This window comes from Trachypithecus francoisi, unplaced genomic scaffold, assembly GCF_009764315.1.
Source record: "Trachypithecus francoisi isolate TF-2019V2 unplaced genomic scaffold, Tfra_2.0 Lachesis_group13, whole genome shotgun sequence".
Lineage (NCBI taxonomy): Eukaryota > Metazoa > Chordata > Mammalia > Primates > Cercopithecidae > Trachypithecus > Trachypithecus francoisi.
The window spans coordinates 29,112,641-29,133,898 of record NW_022681458.1 but is presented as its reverse complement, the minus strand read 5'-3'; the positions used below and the strand labels follow the sequence as shown (position 1 = coordinate 29,133,898).

The 21,258-nt window shown below is 33.7% G+C and overlaps 1 protein-coding gene across 1 annotated transcript in view; it reads right to left on the bottom strand.

The window, feature by feature from the left end:
* The window catches only part of LOC117094169 (receptor tyrosine-protein kinase erbB-4), a 925,342-nt gene that overhangs the window by 501,922 nt on the left and 402,162 nt on the right, over nt 1–21,258 (bottom strand). The gene's annotated exons all lie outside the window — the stretch shown is intronic.

Genomic DNA, 21,258 nt, shown 5'->3' with positions numbered 1-21,258 from the left:
CTTCCTTCCTCCCATCTTCCATTCTCCAATAGGCCCCAGGGTATGTTTTTCTCCTCTATGTATCTATGTGTTCTCATCATTTAGCTCCCACTTATAAGTGAGAATTTTCAGTATTTGGTTTTCCGTTCCTGCTTTAGTTTGCTAAGGATAATAGCTTCTAGCTCCATTCATGTCTCTCCAAAGGACATGATTTCATTCTTTTTTATGGTTGCATAGTATTCCGTGGTATATACGTACCAGATTTTATTTATCCAGTCTACTATAGATGGGCATTTAGGTTGATTCCATGTCTTTTCTATTGGGAATAGTGCTGCAATGAGCATACACAGGCATATGTCTTTATAATAAAATGATTTATATTCCTTTAGGTATATACCCAGTAATGGGATTGATAGGTTGAATGGTCTTTCTGTCTTTAGGTCTAAATTGAAATATTTGTAAACATATACTACAAGCAAGATATGTAAAAAATACAATTTTTATTGTTATCAACTGGAATATCACTGTATATATTCATGAGTTTCTGAGGTATAATGGACTGATAACAAATAATCTGTCTGCCAGGTTCTGTTCCTATGTGAGCACATAAGTTTAACACAAGTTTTTCTGTTTTGTTTTGTTTTTGTTTGTTTTTTAATTTTGTGGCTGGGGATGGTGGTTCACACCTGTAATACCAGCACTTTGGGAGGCCGAGGCAGGTGGATTACCTGAGGTCAGGGGTTCCCAAACTAGCCAACATGAAGAAACCCTGTCTCTATTAAAAATACAAAAATTAGCTGGGCATGGTGGCTCATGCCTATAATCCCAGCTATTTGGGAGACTGAGGCAGGAGAATCGCTTGAATCTGGGAGGTGGAGGTTGCGGTAAGCCGAGATCACGCCACTGCACTCTAGCCTGGGCAACAGACTGAGACTCTGTCTCAAAAGAAAAAAAAAAAAAAAAAAAAATTGGGTGTGACTTCCAGAAGCCAGACTTTTAGATACTATTCTTATGGTTTATATACCCCCCAGAGCACTATCTTCACCACTCAATGTACTGACTCTAATCTTAAGTAGACTAAAAATATATATTATAAATCTATTAACAGTGGTATGTAAAGTTAAAGAAAATGGTTTGGAAATGAAACTTCTTCAGGTAAGTTACATAAGATATGCTGAATTTAAGGCCAGATACAAGGTGGAGACTGCAAACACACTACGAACACGGCTTAGTAATGTATTATATATGGTATTACATATGGTAACATATTACCTTATATATTATAATATATATAAGGTAACATATTGCCTTATATAATATATATAAGGTATATATTACCTCATGTAATATATATATATAAGACTCATGTCTTATATACACAGAAGTAAAAATGATGTCATGATGTCTGATGTTGTTTTCAAAGGGATGAATTCCTGTAGAGGAAGGAAAACATCTAGATGGGTATAGCCTGACAATTAAGATCACCTTAAAGCCTGTTTTTGCCTATGAGCACATCAAAAATAACAAAAATCTTAATCCAAAAATCTTGAAAAATAGTGTATGTCTGTGACCACAGTGGAAATTCATTATAAAAACAAAGCCCAAACTTTTAAAGTCTGGATTTCTAAAGTTCCCCAAACAGTGTATTCTCTGGAAATACTCTGTTACCAGCTAAATTATGTGTCCCTAAAAGATAAGTTGAAGTCCTAATTCCCATTACCTAGAATGTGACCTTATTTGGAAACAGGGTCTTCCTAGATGTAAATCAAATTAAGATGAGGTCATTTGGGTGTTCCCTAATTCAGCATAATGATAATAAAGCTTGTTCAACCTGAAGCTATCAGGCCACATGCAGCCCAGGATGGCTTTGAATGCGACCCAACACAAATTCATAAACTTTCTTAAAACATTATATTTTTTGCTGGGCTAAGTGGCTCATGCCTGTAATCCCAGTACTTTAGGAGGCCGAGGCGGGCGGATCACGAGGTCAGGAGATCGAGACCATCCTGGCCAACACGGAGAAACTCCATCTCTACTAAAAATACAAAAAATTAGCCGGGCATGGTGGCGGGCGCCTGTAGTCCCAGCTACTCGGGAGGCTGAGGCAGGAGAATGGCGTGAACCCGGGAGGCGGAGTTTGCAGTGAGCCAAGATCGCGCCACTGCACTCCAGCCTGGGCGACAGAGCGAGACTCCATCTCATAAATAAATACATATTTTTTAAAAACCCACAGTATATTTTTTTGAATCAGCTATGGTTAGTGTTAGCGTATTTACGTGCAACCCAAGACAATTCTTTTTTCAGTGTGGACCAGGGAAGCTCAAAGTTGGACAGCCCTGCTATAAGAAGAGGAAAATACCATGTGCACACAAAGACAATCAGGGAAGAAAGCCCCGTGACCAGAAAGGCAAAGGGTAGAGCTATATAAGTATAAGCCAAGGAATGCCAAAGATTGATGGCTACCACCAGCAGTTAGGGAGTGGCAAGGAAGAATTCTACCTGGAGTTTCAGAGGGAGAATGAGCCTGCTGTCACCTTGGTTTTGAATTTCTAACCTCTGGAACAGTGAGAGAATAAATCGCTATTATTTTAAGCCACCTACTCTGTGGTATGTTGTTAGAGTAGCACTAAAACAATCTTTAGACTATTTGTCTCTAAATCCCATATTAAATAAATGTTAAAAAATCACTTCCTCTCTCTCCAGGGTCCTATCAGCTTATAACCTCCATGCTACTCTTCCATTGCTCCCTCCAAGCCCCTTATACACCATGCTGGAATTCATTTATTGCCTTTGATAATGCAGATTTTGTAGAGTGATACGGATGGATGCTATGGTAAAGACCTCTAAAATCTTTAATATCCATTTTCCTCTTCCTTCATTGTAATAGACTGCACAATTTTTAGCTGGACACGTGGTCACCCAAAATAAAGATTATATTTCTCTCCTTCCCTTAGAGGTAAGTTTGGCCAATGGACTAAGTTCTGACATGTTGCACGACACCTTCCCAGAACTTGATTTCAAACATGGTTGAAGCCTGACTTTGCCTGGTTGCTTCATAATTTCTTCCAGCCTGATGCCAGAAATGCAGATGTCATGGCTAAAACATGAGCCATCATCTTGGACCATAAGAATGAGTGACACATCTTAGAGATGGCTGAGAACTGAATTAAAAGGAAGTAGGATTTTCAAGCAATAGATATTTTACATTGTCATGTTATCAATACCATCAAGATGATGATGAATATTGGCCCCGCCTGCTAAAATGTTACATACAGAAAGGATTAAATTCTAGTGTTATATGCTTTTGACTTTGAGTAATTTTAACTATTGTGCTTGGTTTGACTGAATTTGCTAACTATATAATGAAATTACAAAATCATTCCTAATCATAACAACATTTTATTGGCTCTGTGAAATGTTCTCTTATTATTAAAACAAGCACCCAAGAAACGATATTCAACATAAGCAGGAGAACAAGAAAAATTGATTGATGTGCATATTCCTTATAAATCAAGATCAAAGTCCAAGATGTTTTTCATTATACATTAAAGGTCCTTTTGGAAAAACCTTAATCCATGATCCTTATTTTATTGCTCTCAGTAAATTTATACAAAATCTTTATAAACTTATGACTGCTGAGAAACGGTATTATTATATGAGTTTATGAAATACATATTTTAATTATTTCAAATTCCAATGAGGATGAACATATTTTAATACAACTAATTATGGGGGTAATATAAGCATCCATTAATAAATTTGCTGCACCATTTCTAAAGTATATCCAATAACACATTGCAACCTATGTATAATTTATGTTGTATAGTTTCTCTCAATTGGAAATAAGACTCATACTTTAATATTAATATAAAAATCAATATGTAATAATCTAAATGAAAATATTTTCAAAATATTTGGTATATTCTGACCTTTTCTATAGAAGCATAAACAACCTTTGAGAGATGCATCTATTACTATAACTGCAATACCTAGGTAGTTTTACACAATTCCCATTCTACATATATAAAAAGGTATATAATATTAGACCCAATATAATATTATACAATATTACTTGAATCTGGATAGTTATAAATTCATAAGTTCTCAATGTTGATATCATTTAAATATTTGTATATTATAAATACTTAGGATTTTGTTTAAACTTCTTATAATGAATATATGCTACTCTACATTGAAATAATTCATTTAATTGATACAAGAACAATTATAACTCATATTCAGAAAATGGCCCTCAACTAAAAAAAAATTGCTATTGCTCAACAAATGATCAGGTAAGTTTTGTATATACCTTCTTAAAATGGAAAATTTGAATAAATAATGTTTAGAAATATTTTTTGACAAAAAAAGATGCTCCAAAAAACAGAAAATTAGATTAATCACAATACTCTATTTGCCAAACATTCTAGTCTTTGCAGTTTTTTTTACTACATGCTGTTCAATTTAGTAGATATTTTTGTCTCAGTGAGGCTTTCATTTATGTTTGATTCAAAGTATCTAGAATCCACAGTATATTCATCATAAATTTTATCTTGAAAGACACACTTGATTTTTAAAGAACTGGTTTGGATAGGTTCATTGAAATCATTTGTAGTTGTCTTTGTGGAGCCTCCACTGAGTAACTCACAATTTTCATTTGTCAATTGATTTTACAATCAAGCAATGTATGCAAGACAATGCTTAAACCATCAAGTTTCATCGATTTCACAAAGCTGTTTATCAAAACACAATTGAAAAATTGTCTTCAGCAGCCAAAACAAGTTTAACAAAATTCAGCCCCCTTTGTCGATACTATTATAAAGTCCTTAAACTATAAGCCTACAAGAGTTCAAGCATCAAAAATCCAAAATGTACATGTGCTTCCTAAAATTTTCATTCCAAATGTAACTCCAGGAGTAAAGCTATATATGAAGTCCTACCTAATAAAATCCTCAATTATTCTATTTAGTATTGATTCTGTTACAAATGTAACTATACTTACAGACACAGGCTTTTTATTTTTTCTTAAGATTTATATCCAACAGTGTGTGAACCATATAATCCTCATTCGGTAAAAAATAAAAAAGTTGGTAGCAACATAAAAAGGTTGGTTAACAGTGTATTAATTTAATTCATTGGGAAAATATATTAAAAGTAAAATAAAGAAAACTTAACAATATCTATATTAATACTGAAAATTAATTATTGCCTCCAAGCTTGTTCTGGCTATGAAACCAGCACTCTATTTGCTTACAAAGAAAAGATGACGGGAATTAAAAAAAAAAAAAAAGAGAGAGAGAGAGAATTACCTAACTCTCAAATCAAATGCCTATTGCAAAATATCAGTTTATCAATTAAGAAATGAATAATTATTTATTTGGCATCTACTCTTCTCCCAATATCATGAAAAAATAATTACTGATAAAAATTTCCAAGTTGTTTTGTAAGGGCTTCTGTAGTTTTACAAGGCACATAGCAAGGAAAGCAGTGAGCAGTATATTTAAGTAATGTATATATTGTGTGTGCAAAATTCAGAGGCTTCCTACATAAAATATGGTAACTTGATAACAAATTCTTTTCCTGATTTAACACCAGTAAGTACTTTCCTTTTCAGAAATGTTAATAAATGTACTTTGGATTAATGCATATTATTGGGCATTAAAAAATCTAGCATTGTAGTAAACATCAAAACACAAAATATTAAAGACCACATAAGAAGCAGCATCTATTTTCAATGACTATTAACGAATGCTATTATAGTTATGCAGAGATGGCAAGTTTTGTTATGTCTATGTTCAAAATACATCCCCAAGTGGGTCCAAACTTGTCACTTCCACTGCTATAGTCATTGAATCCAAAACACTGCTATCTCTTCCCTGGACTTACACAGCAGCCTCCTAACTAATGTCCAGGATTTCCTATTTGCTCCCATTAATTCATTATCAACCCAGAGAACAGAATAATATTTTTTAAAATATAAATCATTCATGTCACTAAAAACACCCTTTGGCTTCTCATTAAACTTACTGTAAAATCCAAATTCTTTATCATAGCTTGTAAGAATCTGTATTCATTTTTTTTCAAATGTCATTCTCTCAGAAAAGCTTTCTCTGACCCCCCTATTTAAATAGGCCAGGTTTCCAAACATTGTACTCTACCAGGAGACACAACAGTTATTCCATTGAATTGGAAGTGACTGCCGTGCAGCCACTTTGGGCTCCTCATTCCTCTGAATCAACAGGCAAAGAAGGGAATTGCTAAGCTGGCTGGGATAATTGTTCCTGACTACGAAGGATAGTAGCAGATTCTATCAATATTACTACTCCACAATGGAGGTAATAAGGAAGAGTATGTCTCTAATACAGGACATTCCTCTAGGCGTCTCTTAGTATTACCATGTGCAGTGATGAAATTCAATGGAAAACTACAACTACCCAATCAAAGCAGGACTAGTATGATCCAAGGTATTTTGGAATGAATGCTTGGGTCACCTCAACAGGTAAAGCACCATAACCAACTGAGGTGCTTGCTGAAGGCAAAGGGAGTATGAAATGGGTAGTAGAGAAAGGTAGTTATAAATACCAGCTATGATCATGTGACCACTGATAGACATGAGTACGTAATTGCCATAACTATTTATTCCTTATTGTGTTATGAATACATTTTGTGTGTGGGTGTGTCCATTTCTTTTCCTCTCTTATTTCCTTATCATGAAACATAAGATGTATGACTTTATGTCATAATATTTAAGTATTGTTAATTTTACACCATGGTATTTAAGTTACAGGATATCAAGGAGAAAAGCAAACATCAAAAAAGACTTCACCTTCTCTTCTGGGGACAAAGTTAGTGCATTTTGGGTTGTAGGCATAATAGTTGTATCATGTTATAGGAAATCATTACCTTTTATTGTCTTTATTTGGAGACTAAGTACAGATTAAGGAGATGCATATGGGTGTTATGCTGACAAGGGATGGGCTTGTGATGGTTAATTTTATCTGTCACTTGATTGGGCCACAGGATGCCCAGAATGCTGGCTAAACATTATTTCTGAGTGTATCCATAAGGGCGTTTTCAGAAAAGACTAGCATTGAATTGGTGTACTGAGTAGAGCACATGACCCTCCCCAGTGTGGGTGAGTATTATCCCATCTGTTGCAGGCATGGATAGAATAAAAAGGCAGAGGAAAATGGAATTTTCTCTCTGCCTGACTGCTTGAACTGAGACATAGATCTCCAGTCCTTGGCACTTTTGGTTCTCGAGCCTTCATATCCAAACTGGAATCTGTACCATTGGCACTCTAACTCTCAGGCCTTTAAACTATACCACTAGGTTTTTGGGGTCTCTCGCTTGTAGATGGCAGATTGTGAGACTTCTCAGCCTCCATAATTGTGTGAGCCAAGACTATATAGCACATTTTAAATAAATCTGTGTGTGTGTGCTATGTATAGCATACATATGTGTGTATATATTCTTGTATATATATGCTATCTGTGCATTCCGTGGCCCAGACAAATTGGCATAGAAAATTAACTATCATAAGCCCACCCCTTGTTAACTTGGCACAAATACACAACTTCTTAATCTGTACTTAATCTCCAAATAAAGAAAATAACAGGTCTTACTTCCACCTAACATGATACAACTATTGTGCTTACAACCCAAAATGCACTATCTCCTTCCTTGGTAAAGTCCTTTCTTTGTGTTTGCTCTTTTGGATATCCAGTAACTTAAATATTTTTGGTTCTGTTTCTCTAGGGAACCCTGAGAAACGCATTCATGTTTATTCTTTCTCCATACAGAGACCAGAATGTTTTTTTCAAAAATGTGAATTGTTCATGTCACTCTCCTACTGAGAACATCCCTTGGCTTCTAATTGCACTGACTATAAAATCCAAAGTTCTTATAGCCTATAAGAACTTGTATTTAATAATTTGCTCAAATGTCACCTTTTCAAAACAGCCTTTTCTGACCACCTTATCTAAAATAGACATCAGGTTCCCATACATTGTATTCTGCTTTCTTTTCATTTTGTTGGTTTTTTTTTGGTTTTTGTTTAGTTTTGCTATGTGAATTTACACTGTATATCTGCATGTTTAACTTTTTATTATATGTCTCCACATTAGAATGCAAGCCTCATAAGAGATAGGCCCTTTGTCTGCTCAGCACCTTGGAAAGCAGGCATATAGCAGATGCTCAGTAAACATCAGTAAACAGGCATAGATGTTCAGTAAACATTTGTTAAACAAATATATGGACTTCAGAGACACTGAGAACTAGAATGAAAAAAAAAAAAGGTAAAGAATATATATAAAGGAAGGCCAGGTGTGGTGGCTTGTGCCTGAAATCCCAACACTTTTGTAGGCTGAGGCCAGAGGATTGCTTGAGGTCAGGATACCAGCCAAGGCAACAAAGTGACACCCTTTCCCTACAAAAAACTTCTAACAAATTAAGAAAATAAAAGAGAACTAGAATGGAGCCAGAATCAAACACGGGTTCCTCCACTTTTAAAAACTGAATGAACTTGAGCAAATCACTTCATCACTTTGAGTCTTGGTTTCACTATCTACAAAGCAAGGTTTTGTGCTGAGTGTTATTGGTAAATCCAGCTTAATTGTTATGAACACATTTCTAGGATAATTTTTTTCAATTGATGGCTAGTAGTCATTCCTGTCTTTTATCTAATTCTCATGGAAATGCTTCCCTTAACTCAGTCTACATTTCATCACGTTTTGTATTCTAGAATTCTACTTTTACTTCAAAACTAGGGATTTATTTCAGACTTGAATATTGCAATCTATCATACACTTTTTCACAGTTTTGAGACTTTTAAAAAATCTGATTAGGGTAAATTATTGATAAATTGCAATTATTAAACCATCCTTATATACTTGAATGAATCATATACAATGACCATGCATTACTCTGTTAGTATACTCCTGGATTTTATTGCTTTCATTTGTACTGATATTTTTAAATATAAAAAATATGTATCAATGTTTTAAAATATCTTTATCAGATGTGATTAGGGCCAAATGAGTTTAAAAATTAAAACAAATTTATATTTCAGAAATTTCATATTCTACATAATTAAATGTATTAAAGAAAAAACTAATAGCAAATAGGAAATGTGTTTCATAATTTTCATTACATAAAACTAGAAATATTTTTCAGTATAAAAATTGGTATCCCTTTACAAAAAAATTCTATTATGTATTATCTGAATCTTTATCTTCCACCACCGTTTTATTGACTCCCAAAGTGATAAAACATAAGAGACTGCTGCAATTAACTAAACACTTTTTTTCTTTTCTTTTTTTTTTTTTTTTTTGAGACGGAGTCTTGCTCTGTCGCCCAGGCTGGAGCGCAGTGGCATGATCTAGGCTCACTGCAAGCTCCGCCTCCCTGGTTCATGCCATTCTCCTGCCTCAGCCTCCCGAGTAGCTGGGAGTACAGGCGCCTTCCACCACGCCTGGCTAATTTGTTTTGTACTTTTAGTAGAGACGGGGTTTCACCGTGTTAGCCAGGATAGTTTCCTGACCTCGTGATCCGCCCGCCTCGGCCTTCCAAAGTGCTGGGATTACAGGCGTGAGCCACCGTGCCCGACCTACTAAACACTTTCTAAACAATCCTTGAACCAAATGAAAAGAACCTTTGGCATTGTAGACCTTTACTAATAGATTTGCACCTATGGAAGACATAGGTGTTCTATACCACAGACAGATGAAAGGTAAATCAATATATTATATATACTCCTATCTGCTGATCTATCTAAAATTGAATTGATCTGTACTTTACCTCTTTTGTTGACTTACAATAGTCTTTAAGTGCAGCTACTATATAGTGTAAGGGAAAATAACCTCATAACTGAAAACTAAAAAACCTGATATATATCAAAATTATAAATGATTGTCTTCTATGAATAACATGGTTTTTGAGTAGTCTGCCTTGATCTAGCCTTCCCAATATGAACATTTAACTTTGTAAATTTTTATACTTTGTATTTCAAAGATGAGTTTGGTAAAATTTAAACATGGCAAATGATTTTTAATACATCGTATCAAATATCAACTAACATAACTGCAGATATATATATTCTTATTCTTTATTGTTTTCCTGTCTTCAAATATTTTTTCTTAATTTTTATTTCACAACATTTCTATGTTGAAAATAGAAAAAATAGAAAGGCTTTATGGATTTAGAAATTACATTTCTGTTATCTATACATACTTGGATGAAATAATAAGATCACAGAAATACAATTGTCAGAAATGTAATATTCCCTTTACCACATTTTGCCACTATTCTCTCCCTGCCCTCTTTATCCCTCCCTCATACGAAGTCCTTCTTATTTACTTTGTAGTATTTCATTTTCTGTGAAAGTGCTAGGTCCTTAACTTTAATGTAGGTACTGGACTTGACAAGCAATTAAAACAAACAATTTCCACTCATCAAGGCTTGCCAAATTAGTCATCTGCCATCTGCCCCATCATCTGGCTCTCCTTGAGGTCTTGCTGTGAATCTGGATGCACTTTCTCAGATTAAGAGGGACAGTGCAAACCTCCAAGCTGGTAAAATGCCAGTGGGAGCTAAGTATGTAAACATTAGCAAACATCTTTCTTCCCTAGATTATCATGCCTTCAACCATCCCCTCGTGTCTAATAAAAACCAGCCTGATTGTCATGCCTTATCACTGTGAGACCTTTGTCATTCACTGTAATTAAAGTGGCAGTGTGTGGGATATTTTTCCTGTTAGAAAAATTTACAAGAAGGAATTAGACTAGATGTTCCTAATATGATGCTATGCTCACATATCAAGGTTTATTTCTTAAGCATTGATAAAGATGTACACAATAAGAAATGGACTATGGCCTTTCTCTTGCATTGGTTTCAGAGTGAGACTTCCTTTTCCATTCCTTTCATCAGCTAATGTTTACTTGACTAATAATATGCAATAGGCACTTTCTAGGGTAGATATTCAATCAACTTACACTAGTAATGGGCAAAATTGAGAAATAGCAAGAGTGAAACATTGTACTATTTTCACCCCATTCTTGTTTTTAAGGTCTGTCTTCCTTCAAAGCGTTCTCCAACCCAGGGCTACTCTTGGGCAATAGGTACCTTTGTGCAAATGCACTAGGGTGGCGCTCTTTTAAGCGGAACAAACTCCATGAAGGGCACATGACCTGGACATCACAATATGCACTGCATTTTATCCCCATCTGTTCCCTAGTACATGAGTATGTGTGCAGTGATGAGCTCGCATAATTGTAAACAGAAGCTCTGGTTCACTCCACTGTTTCAAGTTATCCGTCCAAACTTGCTCATTCATGGTAAAGTTGTGTCTAAATTAACAACCCTTTTAAAATTAAAAGAAAAGTCTGTGAATGTGAGACTTGGGGTGAGAAGGAGGAGTGTGGCAAACAACATTTTTGACTGACAGTCTTTACTGTTATCTTCAGATGATTTACATATAAAGCCTAATCCAAGATCACCTTTTAACAAAGTTTTCTGGGATGTTTTAAAACCCAATTCATAGTCACATTATTCTCTTGGATAAAAAAGAAAAAACACCCACCTGATACTAATATAGACTAGATTATAAAATATATTATTATAATTTATTTTAAATTGTTTTCTTGTACCCAAACTCTATTATTCTAGAAACTAGATTCTATAATCTCCAGTGAGTTGGTCTCTCTAAAACATTTAGATGAGTAGTAGGTTGTTATTTTTATAACATAATCATACTTGCAAGTACAATCACAATCAACTTTCCTTTTTTTAACTTTTATATTAAGTTCCAGGGCAAATATGCAGGTTTTTTACATAGGTAAACTTGTGTCATGGGGGTTTGTTGTACAGATTATTTCATCATCCAGGTTTTAAGCTTAGTACACATTAGTTATTTTTTCTGATCCTCTCTTTCCTCCCACTCTCACCCACCAATAGGCCCCAGTGTGCACTGTTCCCCTCTGTGTGTCCATGTGTTCTCATCATTTTCCTGCCACTTATACGTGAGAACATGCAGTACTTGGTTTTCTGTTCCTGTGTTAGTATGCTAGGGATAACGGTCTCCAGCTCCATCCACGTCTCTGCCAAGGACATGATCTTGTTCTTTTTTGTAGCTGCATAGCATTCCATTGTGTATATGTATTTTTTCTTTATGCAGTCTATTATTAATGGGCATTTAGGTTGATTCCATGTATTTGCTATTGTGAACAGCACTGCAGTGAACATACATGAGCATGTGTCTTTATACCAGAATGCTTTATATTCCTCTGGGCATATACCCAGTAATGCGATTGCTGGATCAAATGGTATTTCTGTTTTAGGTCTTTGAGGGGTCAACACACTGTCTTACAAAATGGTTAAACAAATTTATATTCCCACCAACAGTGTATAAGCACTCCTCTTGCTGAGCACCAAAAGAAAGTATCAACAGAGTAAATAACACACTTTCAAGTACTAACTGTAATTGGATGTTTGATAAGGAGACAGCCACCACTAGAGAAATATCTGTCATTCATTTATTTGTTCTGTCATACATTTATTCAACAAATGGTTACTGAAAAACAATACATGGGGCTCTGGGTTATCTGTAAAAGGAATAACAAGTACAATCTATATCACAGATTTATAACATTTTACATTCTAAGATAAATCCTCTGTAGAATTTTTAGAAATAATAATAGTATACAAATTTAGTTAAGCTGCTAATAAATATAAATAATTTTTTCTGACTTTGATTCACTGCTACTGAACAAGACCCACAATGAAAGTCAAAATTCATTTTACCCACAATAAAATATAAAACAGAGCCCTTCTCACCTACTAGACATACAAAATATACATAGTTTTGTACAAAAGTTAGACATCACTTGTGAGAAGAAATTTCCCGAGCATAACAGTAGTCAATGGTGTTACCAATCTACTCAGCAGCATCTACAATGGAAGAAATATCATACCTTATGCTATGGTGTGAATGTTTGCCCCCTCCAAAATAGGTTAAAACTTAATCCCCAATAGAGCAGTATCAAGAGGTGTAGCTTTTAAGAAGGGATTGAGTTATGAGGGTTCTGCTCTCACGAATGGATAAACCCATTCACAATTAATGTATGTTTGAATTAATGGATTAATGGGTTATCATGAGAGTGGGTCTGTTAAAAAGCCAGTTTGGCATTCTGTAGCCTTCTTGCCATGTGATACCCTCTGCTGCCTCAGGACCCTTCAGACAGTCTCCACCAAGAAGAAAACCCTCACCAGATGCAGCTCCTCAATCTTGAACTTTCTAGCCTCCAGAATTACAAGAAACACAATTCTTTTTTTTTTTTTTTTTTTTTTTTTATAAATTACCCAGTCTCAGGCATTCAGTTATAGCAACAGAAAAAGGACTAGGATACTTTACAAATGCTTTATTCAGTTAGCCACGTTAGTGTATGTCTTTCAGTATTTCTTTTCCTAGGTCCTCATTCACTTGTCTAAAAGGATAAGGAAAAGCTGCTCTGACATAGACCGGATACACACATTATTGAAAACCATTCCATTTCAGGCTGATTTTCAATTAAGTCCCCATTCTAAATTACTTAATAACTATATGATTGAACATATCGTGGGTATTGTTTTTAGTCTTTTTTCATTTTATTTAATTCAGAAATTTGATATTATAGTTAATAGCTAATATTACTACCAAATTCGCTACTCACTTCACTCTCCTATAGGTAAGTAAATGGGACTTCAGACGTCACATGGACAGTCACTTAATTTGGAATGTTTTCCCGGAATGTTTAACTAATCTTTGGATGTAAAAATCTGATATCCTATTCGTGGGCTTTATTATAACAGAGTAGCATGTTATAATACAAAATCTATGATAAGAGATTGAAAGTAAAAGTCCAACCTTTTAATGGAATTCACATTATTCACTATGACACCTAAAGAAGAGCCAAGGTGACATTTAGCAATTTTTTAAGTATTAGAGATGAACTCAGAAAAGTCTTCGACATTTAAGAGCAATATTTAAATCTAACACACACACACGCGCGCATGCACATACATATACATAGGGATATGATATTTGCTAGTATACAATATTTGCATTTTTATGTTACAGTGATAACACAAAAATGCATTACAAAGTTCCTTAATTTATTTTATCTAAGATAATTTGGCAATAAAGGTATCAAAAATATACCACTCAGTACTAAAAATATCTCATACCACACTAACAATAATAGAAGTTCTATAGCATCAGGTTCAATTTTTTAAAAAGTAGAAAAGTAGAGAACAATTGATGATTATTTTCCTTATATACGACTAATAACAAGAAAAATTTTTTCAATAGTAGGTTTTAAATCATAGAATACTTGCATAGTTATTTTTAAACTAATGTGAATTTCTGAGAGCCTAAATTGTATATTTTGTAGCTGACAAGCTTCCTATGGGGAAAACATATTTTCTATCAGGTCAATATAATTTTAAACTAAATCACTTACTGTTTACATAGAGATACAGGTGGAAAAGAAAACATACTAACTTCTGTTTTTAATGCTGTCACAGCACGAATCTGATCAATTTTTAAAATTTGAAGCATGCCTTTTCTGCACATGACTCATTTTCAATTCCTGACACAAAAATAATATGTACTTGATGATAAATTATATAAATAAGTATCTTTTTTTTTTTTTATAGAATTCAAGTTTCTACTGATATTATTTGCCAGGATAAAATAGAATCAATTACTTGTTACAATGTTTGTAGATGTTCATTTTTTTCAGATGCATTTAACACCTGATTATAACTTATAAAGAAGACCTAATGCAAGTCAAATAATGACTATAGAATCTGGTTATAGAATGTATTAACTGTTTGAGAAACAAGATCCATGCAGCTGCATCATTTTTTATTGTTCTGGCTTCAAAAAGTAAACTAAAATAAAATAATAACCCTTAATACAATCAATTCTTTGCAAAGATACTTTTTAAGAATATATGGATTTATATGTATGCATATATACATACGAATATTAGCTGGGAAGAAAAAAGCAACAATATGTTGCAAATGGTTTTCTCTGATCAATAGATTTTTGGGTATGAGATATATAAATATGTATAGTAACATTACTATACATATTTATATATAGATATATACATATCATATATATTTGTCCTATCTGTCATTTCTAAATTTATAGTAATTGTAGGTATTTACATTTAAATATATAAAATACAAAATATATAAAAATATGTATATAAAAATATATTTTATTTTTAAAAATGATTTTTTTTTAATTTTAGGAAAGGCTAAATAGACAGGCATTCTATAATATGCCATTTCTTTATAGGAATGTGTATGCTAACCAAATTACTATCAACACTTTTGATAATTTTGCAATTTTAATAGAACACTATTTTAGATAAAAACATTAATTTATTTTTCATGTAAAGTTGAGAAACTTTATTCTAAAATATCTAAAATAAAAGTAAAAAAGAATATATTCCTTTAAAAGTTGAGTGTAAGACTGATCTACTCATCTATAAAGTTGTTCTATAAAGTTCAAAAACAAACCAATTTCCCACCTGAATAGACTAGGAAACATGAGTGTGTGTGTGTGTCTGTGTGTGTGTCCGTGTGTGTGGAGGGGAGTATTTAAGTTAATGTCATAATTTCTGTGTATGCTCTAGGTTCTTTTCTAGCTCATGCAATTTGATATACAAAATTGTGTAATATTGTTTCTATTTTACTAATAATGTATCTCTTCTGATCTCATATTTTAAATTATATTACTGTGATTTTATCATGTTAAATGATATTATTATTACTATTAGTTATTCTTCTTATCTGTATATTAGTGGTGCCAGAAATTGTTCTAAGTGCTTTATACGTGCATTGCCATGGAATAGCAACCATATTAAGCACATATTATTATTATCTTTTTTATAGATGAGGAAGTTGAGACTCAGAAAGTTAAATTTTTTATCTGGCTATACAAATGATATAACCAGAGGATTAACTAGTAGAAGAGTCAGGAGTTAAAATCAGTACTAATTTCATGAGTAGTTCCCATTTAGAAGCACAGCATTAGTTAACTAATATCTATAACTACTTGTTTTGAATTATTAAGGTTCAATAATAGTATATTTCCATCAAGTAAAAATGTCAATAAACAAGATTAAATACTTGTGCTGAAGACACATTACCTTTTATAAATTTAGAACTATAGCATTGTACTCTTAATAGACATGCATGATATTAGAAGTCCATGACAGATGTTATGGGTGATAGTCATTTGGCATTTAGAACACATTAAAAGAATTTTATAGTACAATCTCAATGAGTACCAACCATTTTATTAATGAAGAAACTTGACTCCCTGGTTCCCTCCATTTGTGACCCATTCCCTGCTCATTTTTTATTCCACTCTGTGTAAAGAAATAGGTGCAAGTTTCTAAAAATAACATTTCTTAGAAATACAAATAGGCTTCAATCAAGTGAGCGCATGTAGAAAGGCTGTTCCAACAGTACAACTTTTAAGATAGATTTTTTTTTTTTGTTTTTTAAAAATAGAACAACATTTCCAAAAGTTTATCCACTCCTTCCCTCCAGTTTTCTTCAGCCTCCAATCTCATTTTAATAAATGGCAACCCTTTCACTAACTCAGGCAAAAGTCTAGTCAGTCAACTATTCTCTCTTTCCATAACCCAGTTATAAAAGCCACAAAACCATATGCAAATCCATCAGCTCTTTCTTCAGAATATCTATCAGCTCCACCTGGTTATCTCTACTTCAAGTCACAAGAGTCCCTATTTGAATATTGCCATGTCTTTCCAGCTGATGTTCCTGCTTTTCTTCTTGTCTTCCTCGAGTATATTTTATACCAGATATAAAACAATTTTACATCTTTTAACCTATAAATCAGATCATTAATCTTCTTTGCTCAAATATCTCCAATGGTTTCTCATATCAATCAGAATAAAATTAAAAGTCCTTATCTAGACCTACTGCAAGGCCCTTACACCATCTATCTGCTGCTTTTCTGACATCATCTCCTAGGATGTTTCACTTACTCAGATCTGGCCACAGGGGCCACCTTACTTGTCTTTGAACATTGCTATAAAAGTTTCAAAGTGCTGATTATCAATTTATGGATTTATCTTGTGCACCAGTAACAGGCTAGCATTGGCCTGTGTATCGCACTTTGAGTATCACCATTTCAAAACATTATATATTTTTATCACTTATCACCAGCTGCCATATTATATCTTCATTTAGAATGTAAGCTCTATGAGGGCAGGAACTCTGTTTTGTTCATTACTATATTTATAGCATTTAGAAGTACTTGACCCATAGCAGATACCCAATAAATATTTAATGAATGAATAGATGGATGGATGGAAGCATAAATGAATGTTGATATTTTGGAATTCTGGCTAGAATTCTTCATTCATATATAACTCAAATGTTATTTTTGATGCTCAGAATATTAGGATCAGAAAGATCTTTAGAGATCAGTAAGTCCAGATTATGCATATAGATGAGAAAACAGCATTCAAGATAAGTTAAAGAACTCAGAAAAGGTCAAACAGTTAAATAAAGGAAACATGAAATATATATAGAGAGAGAGAAAGAGAGAGAGAGAAAAATATATAGAAATATATAGAAATAATATAGAAATATAGAGAACATGAATTCTCAAATGTTAGTTAGAGACAGAAATGGAATGAGACTCATCATTTAGGCGATATTCACAATGCACAGTGCCTCATGTTCTGCTGAAAGCTTTCATGAAACTGTCCACCTTTATGGAAAGGACTTGCAAACAAAATGTTATGCTGCCAGCAGAAAAACTGTATTGTAAAACTTGTATTATAAACATAATCAAAAAATTTTAAATCAAATTACATATTTCAAGTCATATTTTAATGTATTATTGAAACTTTAAAAATATCTCATTGTGACTATTTTGCAAACAATCTTTTTGTAATGGAAAAATTACCTCATAATTTAACTGTTTCGTCAATTCAGATTTCAAAGATCATGCTTACTTAAATATATTCATACCTGGAGTTGCACCTAGCAATTGTATGCCAATTTAATGTCAGTGTATTATAATATTAAATTATTATTACAGCTGTTATTATGGTTAATGACATTTATAAAATGTTGTATAATTTACAAAGCAGTGTTTTCCTATTAACTTCTTTGATCCTAAATTACCTAAGAGATGGTTATAAGAGCCAAAATTATTAGAATAATTGTCAGGAATTCAAACTTTGGAAATTCTCAGAAATGTTCTAAAACTCTTCACGAATTAGCAACGAGGTAATAGAAATTCCCAGAAATACTAGATAGCCTTACCTTGGTATGGCTGTGACTCACACAGAAGGAATAGTAGAAATGGGTTAAATAAAAACAGATTGATTAAGTTTCTATCCCACAGAAAAAGTGGGAGTGAATAGTAAGATCTTCAACGGACTCTCCTACAAGCCTCTTACTTTTTGCACTTTATTCTAATGGAAGTTAATTAGATCGGCCGGATGTGGTGGCTCACGCCTGTAATCCCAGCACTTTGGGAGGCTGAGGGGGGCGGATCATGGGGTCAGGAGTTCGAGACCAGCTTGGTCAATATGGCGAAAGCCCATCTCTACTTAAAAAATACAAAAATTAGCCGGGTGTGGTGACGCATGCCTGTAGTCCCAGCTGCTTGGGAGGCTGAGGCAGGAGAATCGCTTGAACCCGGGTGGCGGAGGTTGCAGTGAGCCGAGATCACACCACTGCACTCCAGCCTGGGCGACAGAGTAAGACTTCATCTCAAAAAAAAAAAAAGAGAGAAAGAAAGAAAGTTAATTAGATCTATGAAAGTATACTAGAAATAGATCAGGGATGGAAAATGGATTTGGCTACCACTGAAACTGGTTGATTTAGGGAGATTGGACACAGAATTCTGTTGGATGCATGCATATATTTTTTTTAGTATTGTGATTTTACTTTGAACATGAATTCTCAAATGTTATGTATACTCACATTAATACATATATGACTCTCTTTGGCAATTGTGTTAAATATTACTAATTCTTCATTAGCCATTGAATCAAATTCTAGTCACCTACCTGGTATTTAATATTTTCCATAAATTTAGAGATCTGCTACAATATCCCCTCACGCTTGGCCCAAAGTTATTTTTTCCAAAAACATTTTCCAAAATAATCAAAACATACTTTAAGTATCATCCACCATCAAACTTACCCACAACTTTTCCTATATTTTTAATTCATTCCTTTGACCTTACCAAGAATACTTTGAAAGTATTTAACAAAATTAACATCCATCATTATCCTCAACTATTGCCTAAAGGATTTTATTCTTTCAGAAAAGTTCTGAATCAGTTACTCAATTTACATTTCCCTAAAATTTATACACAAGGATTTATTTTATTTTTATTTGCAAAGTTGTTTTATTCTTATGTTTCACTATATAGATCTTAATTATCCATTAGATGATAAACCAGCTCATGGAGACCTGAAATTCTGTTATTATCATTTCTGGCTGGGCAGGCCGGAAGTAATTCTTCTATCACATAAAAAGTATTACAGAGATTTGTACATGTAAGCCTAGATTAACTTACTGTAATCAAGCCGAGTAGATAGTATAATAAAATTAAGAGGTAAAATGTTTAAAAGATGCTAGACTGAATATATCTTAAAACCAGAATTTTAAAAATATAATTTCTAATCTTAGTATTTGCCTCTGACTGTTTAACAGTTGATATCTCACATCCATAAACCATTTTGGGGGAACTAAAAAAAGCTTTATGTGTAATTGAATGTTTACTTTGCAGCCTTCTACAGGATTAAGGAAACTGTGTTTTCTAAGCCTATGTCAAAACGTTTGGAGTATTTCTAACTAAAATGTGAGTACATACATAAATGTTTCCATTGCCTTTATATATTAAGTTTAAAAATTGTAGTTAAAACCGAAAAATTCATTTGAAAATCAGACACTAGAGAAAGTTTTTAGAGACAGTCTTCTCAAGCCACAGTGCTCTGACTCATAAGGCTTGGATAGTATTTTTATTTCCCAGACATAGCTAGACTAGTGGTTGCATAAATACTATTCATTCACACTATCAGAGCCTCTTTTTAGCTCATGATTATACCATCATATTCCTCAATGACTAGTATTTTGGTACCAATTGTTATACATTTCAGGGTTGTCTAGTATAAAATTAGCCCTCTTCCAGTATCAAAATATTTCACACGCCATCTTAGAATAATTAGCTTATCCTAGAAAAACTAAAGGGAAAGGGAGAAGGCAGTTGTTTTAAATGACCTTGAGACTTTTCTACATATTGCTATTCAGACATCCAGTGATAAAATAAGAAATTGCTATAGGCCTTTAGACTTAAGTGTCACCCACTGCACTCATTCTTCATCTTCCTACCCAATGCAGGTCACACCTGAGACTCAACAGCTAAGTGTACAGCCTAGGCTGTGCCCACTCAGCACTGAGAGAAGCAGCCAGCATGCAGTAAAGAAACAAACAAACAAACAAACAAACAAAAAGCTACTGGAGCTCATTCTGTTGTATTTTCTCATCCTTATTGTCTTATTTTTTTCACTTTGTCAATTTGTTGGAGAACTCTTTGGTGTCTATTATCTCTCACCTTCCTACCGATCCTTCAAAGCTGCTCCCCGTCTCATCACCCCTGTGGAAAACTCTTTCATTTCATCCTACCCTTGCTCAGACCCAGTGAACTTGCACCCAATCTATACTTCCTGTCCCCTCAAGGGCCCAAAGGGGATAGTCTACTTATGCTTTCTGGTGTGTCTCCACTAAAGAGCCTGGTTACTCCTGCCTTTCTCATAAAGGAAGTCCCACAAAAGCCTGCAATTTCATTTAGTTCCCTGTTATCCTGGCATCTTGACATTATTGTTTGACTTTGCTGTGGCCGGTATCTCCAGCTTTCAACCCAATAATTTAGCTGAGGTAATGAATTAAATATTTAATATGTGAGTTATATATTTAGATTGGGCTCCTCAATAACGTTAATGCCCACTATTTCTCTTATCTCAAATAGTGACAGACTGCAAACTGTCTTGCTGGGACTTCTATTTTCTATTTTATTCTATTCTCTGTCTTTTGCCGATGTCACCCTGTTTTCAGCCTCAACATTAAATAAATAGCCAAATACACAAGTGCCAAGAATTGTTGACAATATAACACTAGAAGCATATGGTGCTAAGCTAGTGGAAAAACAATTCTTAGCTCAATAAGTATTCTTCA